Source organism: Asparagus officinalis, chromosome 5, assembly GCF_001876935.1.
Source record: "Asparagus officinalis chromosome 5, Aspof.V1, whole genome shotgun sequence".
Lineage (NCBI taxonomy): Eukaryota > Viridiplantae > Streptophyta > Magnoliopsida > Asparagales > Asparagaceae > Asparagus > Asparagus officinalis.
The window spans coordinates 65,977,138-65,999,692 of NC_033798.1; positions in this window are offsets into that span (position 1 = coordinate 65,977,138).

Below are 22,555 nucleotides of genomic sequence, written 5' to 3' on the forward strand. Positions count from 1 at the left end.
TAGAATCTTCTTCAAATAAGCTATCTGTATCAAACAAATTCTACCCTTGTCTCTGTCTCTACCGATCTCCATTCCAAAAATACGCTTCGCTTCACCTAAATCCTTCATCTCGAACTCGCTCGAAAGCTGAATCTCTAATCTATCTATCACGGATTTGGAAGTAGAAGCAACCAACATGTCATCGACATAAAGCAATAAGTACATGTACGTACCTCCATTCAACTTGCAATAATACATACAAGGATCAAACTGGCTCCTAACATATGAATGGCCGATCGTGAACCCATCAAATCACCTATACAACTATCTCAGAGATTGCTTTAGCCGTATAGCGATTTCTTTAACCTACAAACCAACTTCTCCTTCCCTATAGCTCGGAACCCCAATGGTTGAGTCATATAGATTTCCTCATCAAGATCACCATGAACCCCACCGAAGAGAAGACCTAATTGTAGTCAATACCTTCCTCCTGTGCATATCCCTTCATAACTAACCTAGCTTTGAACCTCACAGGAGTGCCTTCAATGCCCTCCTTCTTCGTATATACTCATTTGCAACCAATAGCCTTTTGTCCTTTTAGAAGCTCGACAAGCTCCTATGTATCGTTCCTATGAAGAGACTTCATCTCCTCCTGCATAGTCACCTTCCACAAATTAACCTCCGAACTATGCACGACCTCTCTGAATGTAGTAGGAACCATCTCATTGACACTCTCCACCACAAGTGCATACACAACGACTATGTCTGTATACCTCACTGGTAACCGTATATCCCTCCTTGACCTCCAAACCGCAACAAAATTCTAAACTTGAGTTGTCGGTCCCTGATCCTGCTCAACTGTACCTATATACTCCAAATCATCATCGTGCTCTCCTAGCATCACCTCAGTCGGCACTCTAATGAATACGGTCCCATCTGGACAATGTGGAGCTGTATCAATCTCTACTACCTGTGATATCTCCTTTGTCGGGGTGCTCTCCATCTGATGAGAGCTAGGAAGCTTCAAGATCAACGCCTCATCGATTGTGACGTCTCTACTCAGCACAATCTTCGTATCAAGTGGATCCCAAAGCTTGTATCCTTTGACACCTCGCTTGAATCCAACAAATATAGCATTTCTAGCTCGAGGTTCTAATTTATCAGTCTTTACATGATAAGATGCGGGGCACCCAAATACCTTGAGCTGATCATAGTCATGTGCTGGTTCTCCCAACCACATCTCCATAGGGGCTTTCCCCTCAATCGCAGATGAAGGCAGCCTATTAATGAGGTGACTCGTATATGAAAGTACTTCAGCCCAAAAGGTCTTCTCCAAACCACTCTGCGATAATAAACATCAGACTTTCTCCAGCAAAGATCGATTAAACCTTTCTATCACCCCATTCTTCTGCTGTGTGTGACTAACTGTGAAGTGTCTCTCTATATCCCCGTCTCGACATAGCTACTGAAATGGGTCAGAAGTATACTCACCGCCATTGTTAGATCGCAACGTCTTGATCTTTCTCCTAGCCTACAGTTCTAATCTCTTCTTCCACTCCACAAATATCTCTAGGACTTCACTCTTGTTCGTCATGGTGTACACCCAATAATGCCTGGAATAGTCATCTATAAACGTGACGAACCAATATCGATCACCAAGTGATGCTGTCTTGGTAGGACCCCAAACATCTATGTGCACGTAATCCAGGATGCCCCTCGTCCTATAAATGGTTGTCCCAAACTTCATATTTATCTTCTTGCTAAGAACGTAGTGCTCACAGAATTAAATCTTTCCACTCTTGGCTCCCTTTAATAGCCTCTGCTTGCACAAGGTTTACAGTGACTTTTCACCTGTGTGCCCCAACCTATAGTGCCAAAGTCTGCTCGCGTTCGCCTCTAAAATAGCTGAAGCTACCTGGCCAATCTCGGTGCTCCCCTTTAGATAATATAAATTCCTACTGTGGCTTCCTTTATCACCACCAAAGATCCCTTAATAACATTTGCTATAGCGTTCTCAAAGGTCACCTTGAATCCCTTCGCCTTCAAAACTCCAACTAAAATAAGATCCTTCTTCAACTGAGGAACAAATCTCACTTCATTAAATTCACGAACTACTCCATCGTGCATCCGAATCATGACGATACGCATCCCACAAATGCCACAGGATTGATCAATTCCCATGAGTACCACGCCCCCATCGAGTTTCTTGAACGACGCAAACCAATCTCGTCGGGGAGTCACATGATATGTAGCACTAAAATCAAGCTTCCAATTAGATACATTCACATGGTTCACCTCTGGAGTTATCAATATAGAAAAGCACGAATGATCAGAATCATCAGCTTTCGCGATGTTCACCTCATTAACCTTCGGGCCCTTCTTCTTGCTATTCTCCTTCCCCTTAAGCTTCGAGCAATCTCTCTTCCAATGTCCTTGTTCCTTACAGAACGCACACTAGTTCTTCGCTAAATGGTGATGGCCTCTTGACTTTGACTTGTTCCTATTACCACCTCTTGGATATGGACTTCTATCTCTTGTCGACAAGGTCTCTCCTGAAGTGCTAGCACAGGAAGTCTCTTTGTCCTTCCTCCTCAAATCGAAGTTCGTTAATGCGTTAGTCACTTCACTGTAGGTGATGGAAGATCTCTCGTTCAACAAAGTGAGTACGAAGATATCATACTCCTCATCGGGTAAGGAGCCTAACAAGATAATCGTCTTGTACTCGTTCGTTATCTTCTCATCCACATTCGCCATGTCTGACAATACCTTTGTATAGTCATGAGCCGCAAGTGAGGTGTCTCTAGACATCTAAAATCTGAATAATCTCCGCAGCAAGTGCAACCGATTCTCAACACTATTTGTAAGTTACTTATTATTATTAATCTCCCACATCTTCATCACAGATGTCACCCCAATCACATCGTATTTCAGCTCTTGTTCCAAACAAGACCTGATCACCCCATAAGCGTTCCTATTCATCTTGTCCCATATCACCTCATCATATTTCGGTGGCCTCTCATGGACCATAATGATCTCTTCTAAATTTTGAGCATTTAGAGCATTCTGTACATCGTTCATCCACAAACCAAAATTGATTTTGTCATCATACTTCACCGCAATAATCTTAGTATTTTAAAATCCAACCTGAACTGTACTCGTCATCGTCTTGTTGTTTTCACCAACTTATTCTCCTATTGCAAATCTCTTCAAATTGTAAATATATATTCAAACTTTGATAGAAATTGAGAACTTATCCAACTAAACCCTAGAGGATTCCAACACGATCTCCTAACCACACGAGGAAAGCCAAATCTCCATTGGCAACTCTGCAATGCTATCTCTACTGAAGCCTAGAACTCTAAGAACCAAGCTTCCACATTGAATCTTCCTCCACCCAATACCAAAAACCCTAGATCTCAAATCTAGAGCTCTGATACCAATTGTTGTGTATTGTACGGAAGCGTACTCGATAACCAAACGAGTCAATAAAACACGAGAGGAGAACCAAATCAAGTCACGAGTGCAATCCACCAAATACGACACAAATCCAACCAAACATAGAGATTTATGTGGTTCGGCAATTGTCTACGTCTACGGTGGGAGAATGGGGAGATTTTACTATATGAAGGAGAAATACAATGGGTTACAACTCATAAAATCACTCAAATATAACCCTAACCAAAGCTCTCATCTCCCTCATAATATCTCCCTCTCAAAGTACTCCAAATAATGCTAATTCTCTCCTCAAGAAACCCTAAAAAATATGTTTTTATTTATAACAAAACATAATCCCAAACATGGTGGGAATCTAAAAACGAATCTGCCATACCCGGGTATGGTACGTACTATACCCCTGAAAACATGGCAGATTCTACCATACATGGTGTGGCAGACACCACACCCCTGATAACAAGGGCAGATTCGGCCACACCTGGGTGTGACAGACACCACATCTCTGTCGAATCTTCATATTTACCAACACTTTGAATAATTTAATACCATTTTCAATAGACTTCTCTCAAGAAATATATGTTTTTTTAATGATAGTTAGAGAACGATTCATCTTGGTAGAATCAAATATTTTAAGCGAAGTCAAAGTGCATTGATATTGGGTATCGTGAAATGTGTTGCTCTGATTGTTAAACAAGTTAGCATCTTATGTTCTTGATTAAATGATGGAGATTATATTCTCATATTTTAATGAATTATGTTCCTTAATTAAGGAGTTCTCAATTAAATGATGAAGACTATATTCTCATATTTCACAGAATTATGTTCCTAATTGGTATCATGCATCCTGTCCACAAACTGATGTCTTGAGTGATACAGTTAGGAATTGTTATGAAGGTGGTCCTTGCATTATTTGTAAATTACATAAAAATTATGTTGACTAATCTCAATAAACAAGTTTCATGTGATTGTCTACATCAAATGGGTATTTTCATACGAGACGAAGAAATTTCATGTGTTGGATTAAGACTTGAGAGTCTAAGATCACAAATTTCTCTTTCATTTTTTTGCTTTTCTTTCTTAATGATTCTGTTTATCTTATAGATGTGCATGATTCATGCATTTTAGATTAATTCAATACTTAACAAAATTCTTGCATGAAACCTTCTCTGTTTGCATCGTAGATGGACGGTGATGAGGAGTTTTTTGATGAACAAAGCATTGTTAACATGGTTCAAGGGGCTGCACTATCTGTTTTGGTTATAATGTTTATATTCATAAGGAGAATGCAAGCTAGACATAAATCTATTCGTGGTGATCCAAGTGAGGAAAAAAGAAAACAAGAGAGGGCTAGAATTGAACACATAGAGCATATTTATAATGGTTTTAGTGTTAGTTATGTAAACTACATTAGAATGCGGAGTTGTGCTTTTGTTAAACTAGCAAGTACAATGAGGAATAATAGACTACTAAAAGACTCAAGGAATGTAAAAGTGGAAGAACAACTTATCATGACACTGAACATTTTGGATCATAAATCTAAAATTCGCATTGTGAGATTTTATTTTATAAGATCAGTGGAGACAGTCAGCAGATATTTCAACAATGTAGTACAAGCAATTATTTGCATGTGTGGATGCTACATGAGACAAGTCCCCAATGACATTCTCCAAGAGATCGTTAACGACCCGCTATACTACCCTTATTTCAAAGTATATCTATACTTTAAGCACAGTTATATGTATAATCAATAAAAATAAATGTTAACTTAGTAATGTGATACATGTATTATAGGATTACATTAGTATGATAGATAAGACTCATGTTGATGCAATGCTTCCGATATATCTTGTTACACGATTTTGAGACCGCAAAGGTGTTACACAGAATGTGCTTGCAGCTTACACCCCAAACAAACTGTTCACATATGTTTTAGCAGGTTGGGAGGGGTCTGCAAATTATTATAGAATTCTCCATGATGCATATCTAGACCACAACTACATGAATTGAGAGTCTATGATGGTAATTATATAAAAACTTAACTTAAAAAATTTGATTTGAATATGCAAACTCGGCTTTCTTAATAATTTTCTTAAAAAAATATAGGTAAATAATATTTGTGTGATGCTGGGTACCCCACTATGCCAGGATTCATCTCTCCATATCGAGGTGTTTGTTATCATTTGAAAGAACATTCGGGTAAAACACCTAAGAATTTAAGGGAATTATTCAATCCAAGACATACTTCTTTAAGGTCTAAGATTGGAAATCTGCATTTGACACATTGAGGAATCGTTTTAAGGTTTTGTGTGCTAAGCTGCATTACCCATTTCCTACACAAGTAGATATTGTATTGGCATGCACGATACTTTATAATTTTATTGCAACTGTGGATCCAAGTGATGAACTTCTCAATGAGTCCGACTTTAATGAAAATACTGATGGTGAGGTAACAACTAATAATGGTAATAACTTAGTTGATTTTACTCAAACTCAAACCCAAAGAGAGCAAACTGAATCAAGAAATGAGTGGAAGACTCTTAGGGCTCAAACCCAAAGAGAGCAAACTGAATCAAGAAATGAGTGGAAGACTCTTAGGGATGACATTGCTTGGGCGATGTGGGTGGAAGCAAACTGAATCAAGAAATGAGTGGAAGACTCTTAGGGATGACATTGCTTGGGCGATGTGGGTGGACTATTGTGATAAGTATAATCATGGTGTAACCACTGAGACTTAATTTACATATTTGTTGTACTATTTATGCTCATGTATGTACTCTTTAACTCTATGTTTTGCTTTTTACTGTTATTATGTTTTGCTTTTCATTCATGTATTCTTGTTTTACTTCTTCCAGTTATTATGTTTTGTTTTTCATTCATGTATTTATGTTTTGCTTATTCTACAAATTATATAACATTTAACTCTCTCTATTTAATTAGTAATGGCTGATAATACATCATTAAGTGGGAGAGATAATCATAAAGGCAAGGATGTAGTTCCATCTCAACCACCACCACCTCAACCCCCTCAGTCCATGCATCAAGGTGATAGTGGGTATTTTTCATTTTAGCATTCATACTTTGAACAACCACCTCATGCATTTCCCAAACATGTCATTCCATGATGGTAGTTACTTCCCGATGCATCATCACTTGGGGTCATTTATGAACATGCTAAGTTCTCCTACTTTACCTCCACAGTTTTATAGTCCTAATATTAGTGGATTGTAATTTTCTCCCACTAGTGGTTATGGCTTAACTTCTGAATCAGGTTCCAAACGAGTGCTCATAGAAGAAGGGGAAGCAACCTCACCAAATCCAAAGAAGAAGAGTAAAAAACCTCAACAAAGAAAAAGTAGTAAGACTGGCGGTTCTAAAGAGAACAAACATGTGTTTTGGGATTCCCGTTATGATGATGAGTTCATTTCGTTTCTTGTCGACTTGGTAAGAAAGGGTTACAAACCTAATAAAAGCTTTAGGAGAACCGTTTATCATATGGCTTCCCAACATATTAACGAGAAGTTTAACACAATATTTAAGTGGGAAAATGGCATGCACTGCATCAAAACTTTACGTACAAGATTTCGTGATATGAAAACTTGTCGTAATCTTAGTGGTGTCGGATGTGATGATAGCACTAAGACTGTCATCATGGATCCTGAATGTTTGGATAGGTGTATTGAGGTAAATAAACTCTTGTTGCATTTTTATTGACTAATTATCCGATTTTCTTGTTTTCATTGAATTAATTCACCTATACTTTTCAGAACAAGAGCTTTAAGAATGCTAAGCTTAGACAATACGTCAATAAATCTTTAATGCATTATGATGATCTTGCACATATCATCGGGGATGATTAAGCTAGAGGGGAATTTTCTAGTGATGCTTGGAAAAAGTTTAGTCATAGCGAGTCCATAAATCTTGGAGATGATGCTCACTCACCTTTGCCCACCTCTCAATCCTCTCAAATACACATTTTAGATGACGAAGACACTCCTCTTCCTAAGGAAGCACCCGCCACATCAAGTTCAAAGGCAAAGGCATGTGTTGCTAAGGGAAAGGATCGTAGGACCAACCTGGATAATGAGCTATGCAAAAAATGGTGGATAAGATAGATGTATTTAGCGCAAACATAAAGTGTGTAAATATGCATTAGACCGAGAAGTTATCCATGGTCCTATATGCTCAATTACATGACTTTAGTGTTGATAAGCTAGATACATATGTTCGCGGGGAAAACTGTTTTCTTCTTCATTGAAATAATTGTCATCTTGGATTACAAAGATCCGGTCTTTTATAGATCCGGTTACAACTAAATCAAAGAAAAAAGAGAAAAAATTACAACTTTCCTTATTTGTCGAACGAATCGCGAGATCCTGTTTTGCGGTCTCTCGCTTTTGTGGGTTCTTTGCCGACGCCGGGGTTAATCCGTGGACCACCGCGCGATCTAGATCCGGTCAGATCTACACGATTATACGGGTATTATTCCACGAAGGGAATAATAGCCGGGAGGGATTAGTCCACCAAGGAAATAATCGCTCGGATCTCGAGATCTAAGACCAAGCTTAGATCTGGAGTGTGATCTCGTGTAGATCTCAGATCTGTTCTTTGCCTCCTCTCGAAATCCTGCCTTTTCTGACGTAGGTGCTCGCCGAGGATCAGATCTGTACATGCAAGTCTTCAAGTCTTCAAAATTCTGAGTTCACTCTTCAATCCGGCAGAGTTTCGGCTCTTGAAATTCCGACCTCTGAAAATGAATACCACTTAGCCTATTTATAGGCACCCAGATCTGTGCCTAGGCACAGATCTGGGCTGGCCACCTTCGGCTTCGGCCGAGCCCCTCTAGGTGGTGGTTTTGGTTGTTTTCCGTCTTTTGGTCTTGTCCGTGATTCAGTTGTGCGGTTGATTGACTCGTTGACCTGATTTGGCAGTAAGTCTGATTCCTGATTTGGTAGTAAATCCACTTCTGAGTTCGAGTCCGAAACTGATCTTGATTCGATCGTGATTCGTCTGAGTCTGTTCTCGGTTAGATGACTCGTTGATTCTTTGACACTTGGCTTGATTCCGAACGCGTATGGATGCATTCCGTCGCTTGCGTGCGATTCGTCGATCTCGTCGCCTCGTTGGTTCGTCGGTTTGTGCCGAGCTGTGCTAAGGGACCTATAAGCAGTTTTATATGCCTACAGATACCCCCTCCAAAGTATTTCAGTCTCGTTCTTTTATAGAAGAGTCTGGAATACTTTGGATATGATTGTCCCCACCTTCAGTCGGTGTAACGGGACCTTGGAATGATCTCCGTTCTTGATTCCTTCAATCTTCCAGGTTATTCGGTGCTTTGTCGAATATCTGTAAGAGTTCCGGTGCTGCATTTATTGTCTGACCGTTGTCGGAATTTTAAACTTGGAGTTGATTCCTGATCTTTTAGCTAAACATCGATTGTTGGCGTCGAGTCTTTATTTGCAACGCGTTGTCCGGCGTAGTGTTGTTGAGTTATCCTTAAGAATATTTATAAAAACATATCCTCCAGGAACTTCTCAAACCAAAAATAGGGAATAGTTTATACTCATATACCTTATTGGAGTGTTTTTGTGCCTAAATGAGCTGAACCAGCTTAAAATGAGCCAAAAAAGGCAGGAAATCGGCTCAAAATTTAGACTTTCCTTCGAGCCCCTCGAGCGCGTGGTTCGAGCACTTCCAAGATCTAATTTTTGTCGGATCCTCGAGCTTCCCCTCAGGTATATCTCCATAATCTTGATCTATTTCATGTTTGATCTAGTGTATGGAATAGCGGGATCGCATATAAGGGTTGAGGGAGTGATTTGATGCCTCAAGCTCGCCTTTTTAGGGGATAAAAAAGTGATTTTTATTTCTAGATCTGACCTCTTGAATTCTTTTTCTGTAGGCCATTATGTCGCGAGTATCGAGAGGTCGTTTTCCTGCTGCATCGGTTGATGGCGCGCCTCCCTCATATGCTGGTGAGCAATTTTTTGACCTTTTTCGAAAATTTACAAATTAGTCCTCTTTTTTCTGGATATTTGCAAATTAGTCCATTTTACCCCCCGTTGTTCTCCTTGGTGAGGCAACCGGGAAAGGCCTTGGTTCTCCTTGGTGAGGATCGACGCTTTATGGAAATTTTGCAAATTAACCCTCTTCTTCTGAGAATTTTGCAATTTAGTCCTTTTACCCTATTTTGCTCTCCTTGGTGAGGCGATCGGGAAAAGCCTTGATTCTCCTTGGTGAGGATCGACGCTTTAAAGATGGGTTTTGCTTGGTCAAAACCACATCTCATAATAAAGGGGGCGTTTTGACGCTGCATTGTGCTTTATAAGGCAGGGATATATTGTCGATATACCCTATCTTATAAATGCGCAATGTGGCCAAATCGTCTCGCCCTTTATAAGGCAATGACTCTATCTTACCAATTTGTAAGATGAATTCAATTTCCTTTTATATCTGAAATTAACAAACACTTAACTGCTTGTTTTCAGTGGAATATCCTTCCGGAGCTTTTTCATCGCATGCGGTGAATGGACGTCGTGATGAGTATTATTCCACATCTGATGACTTTTCGCCCATTCCGTTCACCTCCCAGTTTGCTCCGGGCACGTCGTTGGAAGTTGTCCAAGTGGTGAGGGAAGGTGGCCATCAAGCTCTTCGCCAGCTGATCACAGATGCGCCTCTCGTGCAGGATGCCAGTTCCGTTCAGTCTCTTAGGAAGACTGACTTCTTGTTTGGAGACTCTACCAGGGATCCCGATGCAGTATTTATTGAGGCTGAGCAGTGGCTTTACCAGACTGGCAGTCGTTATATGTATTTGCCGAAGATTCCTCGACACCGTTCTTTGACTGAGCTCAGGCGCCAAGCTGTGAAGCGGGAGATGTCGTGGAGTTTGACAAAGGAACATGAGAGCGTTCACTGCGGCTATATTACTCATCAGGCAGTTCCTGGTTCGAGTCGAGATCACATTGTTGGACTACATCCTGGAGTACTGGGGCTAGATACTCCGCCTCGTAACGAGTTCCTCGCCACTGCTTCTACTTTGAGGAATCGCCTCGCTATCTTAGGACGGGAGATGCCTGCACCGCGCCACAGATTCTATGGTTGGGTCCATTCTTTGGACAGGTTTTGGTGGGCTCGTATGACGAAGTATGTCTTGAGCCGATGGAGCGAGGAGTTACATGCTTGCGGCCTTTATGCAGCCATTCGGGCCACCATGCATGGCTTGCCTACAAGCGCGAAGCATTTCTTTGCCCTATGCGAGCTTTATAATCCAGATTCCAACACTTTTCTGACCAGGCACGGAGAGTTGGGCTTGGCTCTACATGAGATGCACAAGATTTCTGGTTTGCCCATGGGACAGATGTTATACCAGGAGTACTTTCCCTCCAACCATGAGTTGAGTCAGCTGAAGGATCGCATGCCCGACCGCTACGAGACCTTATGGGACCTCACTTGTCATTATCACATTGCTTTGGCGCAGTCTAAGCCCCTAGCGAAGAGGACCAAAGCAAATGTGAGCCTGAAGCAGTTCGCATCATATTTGTTCAGGAATCTGGAGAGCCATTCTGGCCAATCTATTTGTGAACTGGCACCGCTGACTCCTTCAGAGGTTAATGAGCTGCTGAAGAAGACTAACGCCCAATCCTATACCATTAGCAGTCCTGAGAGTGGCTTTCCTGCAGGGACTAAATTCAGATCGTTCTTATATCATGCGACCGCACCGATTCGTCCGATGACTCTCCTTGCCGGTTATCTCGCCATCTGGTTGAAGAAATGTGTGGTCCCGTATCAGTCTGGTGACGCTCTGCCACTGGAAGTGCTCTATCCTGCAGTTCAGCTTGCCTACAAGAAGGAACTTTCGCTTCTTCCGGTGATGGTTGCTAACATTCATCGAGGGCTTCGGCAGATTTCTGGTGCTTTTACACGGAGAGATGATGATAAACCGACTCAGATTCCTACCATTAAGGTGGAGCTTCCGTATATTTATTTGATGGCTTGGTTCGTCCTTCATCGTTCCGATGTGATGTCGGTACCGAATGCCATAGACCAGTCTGTTCCCTTTCTACAGCTGCTTGAGAATGGCGAGTGGGAGGGCCGAGGATTCCCCGATATCAGGCGTCAGCTACAAGTCCACAAGTGCTGGGCATTCTCCACTTGCTTTCCACAGTTCTCCAGCCGGTACGGCGAGTGTTTGATTGATGAGGAGAAGCCGAGGGAGTATAGGACTTATTTGGATATGGGCTGCTTTAATTGGCTAGTGAACATTAGGCCGGGTTACCTGACTTTCCGGGTGGGGAATCAGTGTTTTATAGAGCCGTATCTACCTTGCCGATTCGCCCGCCAGTTCGGTTATGACCAGCTTTATGTTGGGAACCCGCGCCAGCAGCTTCGGGCTCATGGAGGTCTGGTGGACGGTCTTCGTGCATGGTTGTGGACCGTGACTGGCTGCACTGGTGCTAGGTTCAGTCTCCCGGGTACTGAGCGGCAGTTGAACCTCACTTTCTTGAGCTGCAAGTGGTTGCTAGCAGCTAATAAGACTGTCCCTGTGAAGCTTATCGAAGAGTTGATGGCCGAAGAAGCCTCTCAGATTGATTCTCGTGCGATCCGGGACGGTGCTCGGTCACAGAGGGCTCAGGGCAAGACCCGCCGACTTGATGCAGAAGGTCACAGGGCCTTTAGTTCTGCTGGAGAGGCTTCAGGCGGAGATCCCGAAGATTACGAGGCAGATTTGGAGCAAGGTTAGTCACCTATTTTTCTTTTTCTCTGCATTTTCGAATTGCTAGTCCTGACCACTATTTGATATTTCAGGGACAGCGACCAACAGTGAAGACGAATTCCGTCCTTTTACCCGGGCAAGACCTTCGATTGCTGTCCGTGCTGATAGGCGGAAAAGATTAGCCCACAAGTCGCATGCAGGTTCGCGAGCATCTGAGATGGATCTGGCTGGCGATGATCCTGTTAGTGGCGGAGGGAATATCTATTCTATAGATCATTCCCTTGATCGTTTAGAATTTCAGGCTCATGCTTTCCCATCCTATGCAGGATATCGTGAGGAAGGCGAGATGAGTCCCGATGATTGTGCATCTCCTGGTGAGCCTGACTCACCGCACCAGGTAGAAAAGCCTGCAGAGACCGCCCATGTTGGGGAGCCTGTCAATGAAGGACCCAGTTCGATGAACCCAGGTACATCTTCAAGAGGTAACTTGTCTTTATTGGCCATAGTTTCCTTCCTCTTCCCTCATACTTATATCTTTTTATGTCAGATTTTTCGATTGATGACTTCGATGGGGAGGGCCTGCCTATGGACACTTCTATGTTCAGCTTCATGTATGACTCTCCTCAGATCGATGGCCAGCCGCCTCAGGATATGTTTCCTGAGTCTGTACTCCCTCAGACTCCCGGGAACGGTTATTTTGAAGGTACGTGCCTCTTCTCAAGCTAATTATAGGACTAGCCCCTTCTTTGACTAATGCAACTATAATATGATGTTTCTGTTTTGTGCCTAACAGGAGCTTTCGCTGAGACTGACCCTGTTGAGCCGGCTGTGCGACCAACTCCACCAGTCGATGCAGCTACAGTCGTTACACCTCCACTACCCCCAGTGACTCGAGGGGAAGGAGGTATAATTTAATTAACTGAGTAATGCCATTCATTTCCTCATTGAGGCTTTTGACGAATTTCTCTTCTTTGTGTAGGGCTTCCTTCTCAGCTTCATGTCCTCGTTAAGGAGTTGTTATCGGGGAATGACCCTGAGAAGATCATCATCAGCGTAGAAGTCCGCTCTTATTTCTCCTCCCTGAATGCTATAATTGGCAAACTCCTCCACGACAGACTTTCTCTTCGCCAGTTTAAACCCTACCTTGATTCCAAGATAAATTTGATAAGGGACATAGGATATCCGGATCTGGCGACGGCTATGGTTGATGATCTTGATTGCTTAGAGCGTGAGCTTCAGATGTTTCATGAGCTCCGGGATGCATGTGCCTCTTCATTCGTTGCTGCCGAGTTGGATGCTCGCTTACAGACATGGCGCAGTACTCGGATGGTTGCCGAGCTCGAGATTCAGGTGCAGCGGGGCCGAATAGATCGAGTTGAGGCTGACCTTGTCACTAGATCATCTTCACTTGAGGAGCTTGATTCTCAGATAGATCAGCTCCGACGAGAACTCCGTGAGAAGGAAGACGCGAAGATGCAAAATCAGCAAGCACATGCTGCTTTATCTGATGAGCTGAAGTCCTTGAAGCAGACACTGGCTGAGACAGAGGAGGTTGCTGTGAGGACCTTAGCCGCGAACGAAGAGTCCGTCAGAGCTGAGCTGCAGGAGGAGCTTAGGCGAGCTTATGATGAGAAGCTGTCTGAGTTTAGTCAGCAGGTTCTTAGCCATGGGCTTGATGTATGATCCTATTTGCTGAAAACTTTGACATTTGATTCTCTTTAATGGAACTGATTTATCTTTATCTTTATTATGATTCCTCACTTCGTTTGAAATGATTGACCATAATACTCATGGAATTTTTGGCAAACCCCCAGCCTTCAACGGGTTTGATTAGCCTTTACCGACTACCGTTTGAGTCGGGCTAGCATGCGGATTGTCGGAATCCGTTCCGCATGTAACGTTGTGCTAAGGGAATGAACTCCCTTAGACTTCGTGCTATGATGTCGAATACATAGACTTCGCCATTGTTACGGGAATAGGCTACCCGGCGACACGTGTTAGGTGTTGACTTTAGGATTTTTGGCAACCCCTCAGCCATCAACGGGTTTGATTAGCCTTTACCGACTACCGTTTGAGTCGGGCTAGCATGCGGATTGTCGGAATCCGTTCCGCATGTAACGTTGTGCTAAGGGAATGAACTCCCTTAGACTTCGTGCTATGATGTCGAATACATAGACTTCGCCATTGTTACGGGAATAGGCTACCCGGCAACACGTGTTAGGTGTTGACTTTATCCCTACTTAGGTTTCGGGATAAAATACCCCAGACTGGTCTTCTGGTGTCTTTTTCTACGGCGAAAGACTAAACCGGCGACGCGTGTTAGGCGTCGGCATATCCTTTCTTAGGATTCAGGATGACATTCCCCATGCGTGTAAGGCATGGATTTTGGTGTTATTAATAACGACCTGCCACAATGTTGAATATGTGGACGGGTGTTCTTTTTAACGGTTAAGAACTAACCGGCAGCGCGTGTTAGGCGCAGACTTATCCTTACTTAGGTTTTAGGATAGAATACCCCAGAATCGAACTCTGGTGTCTTTTTGTGCGGAAAAAGACTAAACCGGCAGCGCGTGTTAGGCGCAGACTTATCCCTGCTTAGGATTCGGGATAAACTTCCTAGGATGAATCCTAAATTGACAAATTTTGGAAAGAGCGGTGCGGGAAAGGAAGAATTTTATATTCTATTTCCCGGTCTTCTTTTAGGGTGAAGGCGAACCCAACAGACAAGGAAGGAAGAATTTTATATTCTATTCCCTGATTCTGGAAAGGAAGAATTTTATATTCTATTTCCAGCGAAGAAGAAACTAGAAGTGGGGTGTCCACTCCGAGAATCTGGAAAATTTAGATAAACTTGCCTTTTATAGGATGGGTTATCTAAACTGAAAATTGGTTCTTCGTTTATCGAAGTGGTATTTCAACTTTGGCTATAACCATGGGAAGGCTTGACCAAAGAGAAAGAGAGGGAGTTCTTTCGTTTATCGAAAGGGGACTCCGAAATGAAAGGGGACCTCTTGTCTATGGAAATAGTCAAGAGGGCCAGATGGATACTTTTGGTGGACTCACTGTCAATTGAAACTGATCAGTGAGGGATTTTGGTGGTGACAATGATTTTGGGTTATCCTCTAGAATATTAAGTGTAATATTCTTCGAGGAACTTCCCGGTAAATGAGTTATCCTGAATGTACTAGGGATAGTACTTTTTCAGGAACTTCCCATTTATTGGCATTAATTGCCTGGCGCCCTCTTGAGTAATCAGGCGATATGCGCCGTTTGAATAGACTGTGTCTATTACAAACGGTCCTTCCCATTTGGGTTCGAATTTACCTTTCTTCTTGGAGGTGAGGATTATCGGTCGGCGAGCAGCGAGGACCAAATCTCCCTCCTTGAAGCTTCTCTGTCGGACTCTTTTGTTAAAAGCCCTTGACATCCTGGCTTGGTAAAACTCGATGTGTTGTTGAGCCTCCAAACGCTTTTCATCCAGCCTCTCGAGCTCTTCGAGACGCTTCTGATGTTGTTCCTCCGTTGTCATCTCCGTTGCGAGGGCAATCCGAAGGGATGGAATCTGAATTTCCAGCGGTAGCACGGCTTCACATCCGTATACCAACGAATACGGGGTGGCACCTGTGGGCGTGAGTATAGTGGTGCGATAAGCCCAGAGTGCCTCACCGAGTTTATCGTCCCAGTCTCGTTTATTGGTCTTCACGAGCTTTGACAAGATCTTGATGATCGTCTTGTTAAACGCCTCCGCTAATCCATTCGCGGCGGGATAATAAGGTGTTGATGAAACGTCTTCAATTTTGAACTTGTTACAAAATCTGATGAAGGCGTTGCTTATAAATTGCGGACCGTTGTCATGAATGATCCTTCTTGGCACGCCGTGTCTGGAGATGACATGATGCTTGATGAAATTGATGACGTTGTTCGTCTTTACTTCTTTAAGCGGAATTGTTTCAGCCCACTTTGAGAAGTAATCCGTGATCGCCAGAATGAATCGATCACCTTTGACTGAAGGGGGAAAAATAGGACCGACTATATCCATACCCCAAGTCTCGAACGGCCACGACGTGGTTGATGTGTGCAACTGCTCTGGCGGTTGATGCATATAATTTGCATGTATTTGGCAAGCGTGACACTGCCGGGCGTACTCGATCGCGTCACGAACCATTGTGGGCCAATAGTACCACATCCTTCTGATGCGATCGTACAGTTTAGGACCATATCTCGCAGATACCGCTCCCTCCAAAGTATTTCGAAGTCATCGTTCTTTCTACTAAGGAGAGTTTGGAATACCTTTTGAGTATGATTGTCCCCCACCGCTTCAGTCGTGTAAGGACCATTGAATGAATCTCCGTTCTGATTCCTTCAATTTTCCTAAGGTATTCGGTGCGTTCTCACCACCTATCTGTAAGGAATTCGGTGCTAAGCGCCATTTATTGTCTGACCGTGTCGAATTTTAAACCTGGAGTTGATTATTGATCTTTTTAGCTACAACATCCAACTGTTGGTCGAGTCTTTATTTCACACGCGTTGTCCGCTAGTTTGTTTGATTATCTTAAGAATATTCATAAAAACATATTCTGCTCAGGAACTTCTCAAACCAAAATAGGAATAGTTATAACAATATAGCCTTATATGAGTGAATTTCTGTGCCTTAAAAGAAGCGAACCTGGCTTAAAAATGAGCCAAAAAAGCAGTTAAATCGGCTCCAAAATCCTCCAACTCTTCGCAGAACAAAGTGGGAAGAGGAGTGAGTGAATGATTCGACTGAACGTCGCTCAGAGTTTAAGATCGTTTCGCACGTGCTCGGTACGGCTTCAATTTGGATTCTGGTTCAAAACCGGTCCGGTCCGGTTCGGTTCGGTTTGGTTCAACAATGGTTCACCCTATAAAGGGTCTTTTTTCTTTTTCTTTTCTCGCAACCAGGCCGGCCCCCGCCTTTTGCTCCATTTAATTGGTTTTCTCTTCCCTCAAGCATATCACCGATTCTCTAAAACATTTGATAATTAGTCTAGAATCTAACTCGCTTCGGCATCTTGACTGAGAAATCCCTCGAAACTTCCATATTAGATTTTCCTTGCCCCCGACGTCGAGCGCAGCGTTGGCTTTTCAAAACATTCTAATTTTGTCGATGCTCGAGCTTTCCATCAAGGTCAAACTCTTCATATTTTCAAAACATTTTTAATCTATTAATTCAAATTTAATGAAAATTGAGATCCAGCACGGTAGGGTCGGATTATAATTTGGCGCTCGATCTTATCTTTTAGGGCGGATAAAAATGTGATCTTTTTATTTTTTATAGATCTGACCTCTTTGATTTCTTTGTAGGCCCATATGCTCGAGATCTCGAGGTCCTCCCGCTGAAAACTAATGGTGATGCGTGCTTCCTATGATGTCTGTTGACCTACTTTTTTGGCATATTCGCAAATTTACAAATTAGTCCTCTTTTTTTCTATATCGCAAATTGGTACCTTTTTACATCCTTTTTTCCTGGTGAAGCAACGAAACTGATTCTCACTTGGTGAAGGATCGAATCCTTTAAAGCTGAAGTTTTACAAATTATACTCTTTCTCGAAAATTGCAAATTAGTCTTTACCAACGACCCTTTGCCTCCTTGGCAGAGGCGATCGGAAGCCTGATTTCTTGTGTACGATGATGACGCTTTAAAGGATGGTTTGCATGTCAACAATTCTATAAGGCGCGTTTGTGATTGCTGCAGTCGTGCTTTATAGAGCAGGATATATTGTCGATATACCTATTATAAATGCCAATGTGGCAAATCGTCTCGCCTTTATAAAGTATCTCTATCTTCCCAATTTTAGATGAGTTCAATTTCCTTTTATATCTGAATTAATCAAATACTTAATGGCTTTGTTTTAGTGGAATATCTTTCGGAGCCTTTATCGCATCACGGTGAATGACATCATGGACGAAATATTTTAACGTCTGATGACTTCGCCTCATATCCGCTTTACTCCTGCAGTTTGGCTCCGGGCGCGTGCTGAAGTTGCCCAAAGTGGTGAATGAAGTGGACATCAGAGCCCTTCGCCCAGCTGATTACAGAGCGCCTCTCGTGCAGGATCCTGGGATTCGTTAATCTCTCAGAAGACTGACTTGTTCTTGTTTGGCGACTCTACCAGAGATCCCGATAGCAGCACTTATTAAGCTGAGTCAGTGGCTTTTAGCATAGACTGGCAATCGTTTCAATGTATTTGCCGAAGATTCCTTCGACACGGTTCTTATAGAACTGAAGCTCAAGGTGCCAGGCTGTGAAACGGGAGATGTCGTGGGCTTTGACAGAGGAGCATGAGAGCGTCCACTGCGGCTCATAAACCATCAGGCAAGTTCTGGTTCGAGCGCGGACTCCACATTGTTGAGCTACGTCCTGGAGTACTGGGATAGAGTACTCGCCTCGTAACGAGTTCCTCGCCTCTGCTTTACTTGAGAATCACTGCTTAAGTAGGACGGGAATCCCGCAGCCCGCGCCACAAATTCTATGGTTGGGTCATGTTCTTTGATAGGTTTTAGTGGGTCTCGTATGACGAGTAAACGTGCTTAGGCCGATGGACGAGGATTATAATGCTAGCGGTCTTTATGCATCCAATTCGGGCCACCATGCACTGTTGCCATACGAACGCGAAGCATTCTTTGCCCTATCGAGGCTTTATAATCGTGATTCCAAGCACTTTTCTGACCCAGGCCACGGAGACTTGGCTTGGCTTGCTTCATGAGATGCAGCAAGATTTCTGGCTTCTCGCTATTCGACAGAGTGCTATACACAGGAGTATGTCCTCAACCATTTGAGTTGAGCAGCTGAAGGATGCACGCCGCAACGCTACGAGACCTTATGGACCTCACTGTCATTATCACATTGCTTGGCGGCAGTCTAAGCCCCTGCGAAGTGAGACAAGAAATTAGCCTGAAGCAGTTCGCATCATACTTTCAAGAAATCGGAGAGCCCATTCTGTGAAGTATTGTGACATGGCACCGCTGACTTCTTCAAGAGGTTAACGAGACTGCTGAAAGACTGACAGTCCCCCGCGTCCTATCCAATAGCAGTCCTGAGAGCGGCTTTTCCGTGCAGGGACCTAAAGTTCAGATCATTTTTAATTCCATGCGCTGGCCGATTGTACGATGCTCCTTCCGGTTATAGTGGCCATCTGGTTGAGAGAAATGGTGGTCCCGTATCAGTCTGGTGCGCTCCTTGGCCACTTCGAATGCTTCTACTGGCTGCCGGTTCCACTTGCCTACAAGAAGAACTTCCGCAATTCTTCCGGCTATGATGTGGGTAACATTCATCAAGGGCTTTCGACAGATTTCTGGTGCTTTTTACATGGAAAGATAATGACAAACCGACGCCAGATTCTACCATATAAGGTGGAAGCTTCCGAATATTTTATTTGAACTGGCTTGGTTGTCCTTCGCAGTTGATGAGGTACCTGAGAATGTCCATAGACCACTCTGGTTACCTTTCTACACTGCTACTGAGAAGGCGAAGTGGTAGGGCCAGAGGATTCCCCTGATATCAGAGTAGCTACAAGTCCACAAGTGTGGGCGCATTCTCCACTTGCTTTCCGCAGTTCTCCAGCCGTACGGCAGTGTTTCAGTTGATCGAGCCGAGAAGCCGAGGGAGTAATACAGACTTATTTGGATCGGGCTGCTTTAAATTGGGTAGTGAAGCATTAGCCGGTTACTGACTTTCCGGGGGGGATGGAAGATGTTTTTATAGAGCGTATCTACCTTTGCGATTCACCCGACGATCCGCCAGTTCGGTTATATCAGCTTTATGTTTGGAACGAGCGCGCGCCAGCAGCTTCGGGCTCAAAAGGTCTGGTGGATGGTCTTCCGTGCATAGGTTGTGGAGCCGGACTGGCTGCACTGTGCTAGGTTCAGTCTCCCAGGTAACTGAGCGGCATTGAACCTCACTGTTCTTGAGCTGCAAGTGTATTGCTAAGCAGGCTAATAAGGACTGTCCTACGTGAAAGCACTTATGAAGAGTTGGTGGCCGAAAAGCCTCTCAGTTATTACTCGTGCGAATGCTCGGGATGGTGCTCAGTCAAGCAGGCTCAGGCAAGACCCGCCAACTTGAGCAGAAGGTCAACAGGGCCTTTAGTTCTGCTGGAAGGCTTCAGGCGAGATGCCCGAGATTACGAGGCAGATTTGGAGCAGGTTTATCACGCTATTTTTCTTTTTTTTTTCTGCATTTTCAAAATGCCTATCCTGACCACTATTGATAATTATCAGGACAGAATGACCAACAATCGAAGGACCGAATCCGTTCTTTTACGTCCGGGCAAAACTTCGATTTGCTGTCCGTGCTGAAGGACACGCGGAAAAGATTGAGCCTACAAGTCGCATGCAGGTCCGAGCATCTTGACGATTGATCTGGCCTGCCGATGATCCTGTCTAGGTGGCCGAGGTTAAGATCTATTCTATAGATATTCCTTGATCGTTAGAATTTCGGCCTCATGCTTCCCCATCCTATGCAGGATATCTGTGCAGGAAGGCGAGATGAGTTCCCGATTCGATCGTGCATCTCCTGCAGATGCCTGACTCACTGCACCAGGTAAACAGCCTGCAAAGACGCGCTCATAAGATTCGGACAGTCAAATGAAAGGACCATTCGATGAACCCAGGTAATCTTCAAGAGGTATTTGTCTTTATTGGCCATATTGTCCTTCCTCTCCCTCATACTATATCTTTTATGTTCAGATTTTTTGATGATGACTTTCGATGGGAGGGCCTGCTGTGGACACTCTAATGGGGACTAGCCTGTCATGTATAGTCTCGCCGTAGACTGCCCGGAATCGGAGGTGAGGGCCCGTCAGCGTGAGGTGTGCGATGTGCATGGGTCGGGAATCCTAACTGCGCCTGCCGACTCACCAGAAACGGTTATTTTGATGTAGCGTGCCTCCTCAAACTCATATAACGGACTGCCAATTCTTTTGACTAATCAACTATGATGTTCTATTTTGTGCGCTAACAGCAGCTTTCGCTGACGACTGGCATGACCCTGTTGAGCGGTGTGCCGAGCCTAACTCCACTAAGTCGATTCGCTAAAACAGTCTTAATCTCCACTACCCAGTTTTGGACCTCGAGGGAAGGAAGGTTAATTTTAATTAACTGAGTAATGCCATTCATATTCCTTCATTAAGCTCTTTTGACGAATTTCTTCTTCTTTGTGGTATGGCTTCCTTCTCAGCTTCACGTCCTCCGCGTTAAGGAGTTGTTATCACGGGAATGACCGCTAGAAAGATCATCATCAGCGTAGAGAGCCGCCTTATTTCCTCCTTCTAAATCGCTATAATTGGCAAAACTTCGCTCTCCACGAGCAAACTATCTCTTCGCCAGTTTAAAGCCTATCACTGATTCGGAAGATAAATTTAATAAGAACATGAGGATAGTCCGGATCTGGCGACGGCTATGGTTGAGACCTGATGTCGCTTAGCAGCGTGAGCTCAGATGTTTCATGAGTGCTCCGGGATGCAGGTCGCTTCTTCATCCAATTCGTCCTGCCATGCGGTTGATGCTCGCTAAGAACATGGCGCAGTATCGAATGTTGCCAGCTCGAGATTCAGGGTGCAGGTCCGGGGCGATCGACGCGTGGGCCGAAGTAGATCGATTGAGACGTGACCTTGGCCACTAATCATGCTTCACTTGGAGGAACTTGATTCTCAGATAGATCAGCCCGATGAGAACGTCCGTGAGAAGGAAGAACGAAGATATGCAAAATAGCAAGCACATGCTGGCTTTACTGATGACTGAAGTCCCTGAATAGACACTGGCTTAAGACAAGAGGAGGTTTGCTTGTGAGAACTTTAGCCGCGAAGCGGAAGAGTCTATCAAGGCTAAGTTGCAGGAGGAGCTTAGGCGAGCTTATATGAAAGCTGTCTGAGTTTTAGCTCAGCACGTTTTTTAGCCATGGGTTGATGTGATGATTTATTTGCTGAACAACTTTGACATTGATTCTCTTCAATGGAATGGTCTTTGAATATTTTATGATTCGTCTCTTGTATTCCATTTGAAATGATCTGACACGTCGCCTCGTTGGTTCGTCGGTTTATGCCGAACTGTGCTAAGGAACCTATAAGCAATTTCATATGCCTAAAACATACTATCGTCATCTTTTTTGAATGAGAATGAATCAAGACTGTTTATTAGCATATCTCTGGCTGGTCAAAAAGAGATGATTGATGCATTTCTCAATAATGAGGGTTAAAGACCAATAAAACATGGGTTCACGTGCTATTTTGTGATTCTCACTTCTAACATACTTGTTAAATCCACTTACTTTTGGTGAAAGACTAGTATTGCTTAATTTAGGAAACTATTCTTAGGGATGTTATTTTTTGTGTTTGTGGAACATTATGATGATGGAACATATTATTGTAATATATAGTAAGTATTTATATG